Below are 1,232 nucleotides of genomic sequence, written 5' to 3' on the forward strand. Positions count from 1 at the left end.
TGGACCGCAATAATCAACCACACAATTGGTAAATGGTGGTGGTGAAAAGGCGTTAATGAATTTAATTTACTACGCTTAGGACATTCCTTTCCCAACAAAAAGGCTTGGTACTCATTAGGAAAACTTTCTTGTTGAATTACCTATACGATTACATTAAGTGCATTATTGCGTTCAATTAATGAAAGATGTCCAGTATTAATTTTAGAAAAATTCCGACTATTATTGATAAATCTTAAAACCCAACACAATAATTTACGGAATGGTTATGGAAAGGATATGGTATGGAAACGTTATGTTAAGTGAGAATCAACCTTTACTGATACTAGTTTATTAAAATTCGAAAATTTTGAAATTAAATTACTTATTTGGTTTTGAAATTGCACTATTGTTAATATTATAGGTTTTGGAGTTTTTAACTCAGGTACGTTAATATTATTGTCATTGCATTCTGAAAAATACTCCGTGGTACTACATAACCTTTCTGGACCAAACCACCATAAACTATTAGATATTATTTCTTTTCCAGACTTCTCAATCAAACGTTATAGACTAGAAACCAATTTCGAAAGAAAATTCAAATGGCTGTAACTTTTGAACCAGTAGCCAAATCTTGGAACTGTTTGAAATTATGGATTCTACAGGCCTCATTCTATAAGAAAATTTTTTTTCCGAGTCGATCTGACACAATTTTTTCTTCGTCCCTCAATGAAAGGCAGGTTATAACCTTCCTTTTTTACCAAAAATCGACTGCACCAAAATTTCTCGGGAAACACTTTTTCTTATTAATTTTGGTGCGTAGAATCCAAAACAATTCGTACTTTTTCGATCAGACTTCTCAATCAAAAGTTATAGACTAGAAACCAATTTCGAAAGAAAATTCAAAGGGCTGTAACTTTTGAACTAGTAGCCCAATCTTGGAACTGTTTGAAATTATGGATTCTACAGGCCACATTCTATAAGAAATTTTTTTCCGGGTCGATCTGAGACAATTTTTTTTTCCAGTCTCAAAAAAAGGTAGTGTATAACCTTCCTTTTTTACCAAAATCGACTACACCAAAATTTCTCGGGAAAACGCTTTTTCTTATTAATTTTGGTGCGTAGAATCCAAAACAATTCGTACTTTTTCGATCAGACTTCTCAATCAAAAGTTATAGACTAGAAACCAATTTCGAAAGAAAATTCAAAGGGCTGTAACTTTTGAACTAGTAGCCAATCTTGGAACTGTTTGAAAT

The sequence above is a fragment of the Photinus pyralis genome, unplaced genomic scaffold (genome assembly GCF_008802855.1).
Source record: "Photinus pyralis isolate 1611_PpyrPB1 unplaced genomic scaffold, Ppyr1.3 Ppyr1.4_LG6, whole genome shotgun sequence".
Taxonomy (NCBI): Eukaryota; Metazoa; Arthropoda; class Insecta; order Coleoptera; family Lampyridae; genus Photinus; species Photinus pyralis.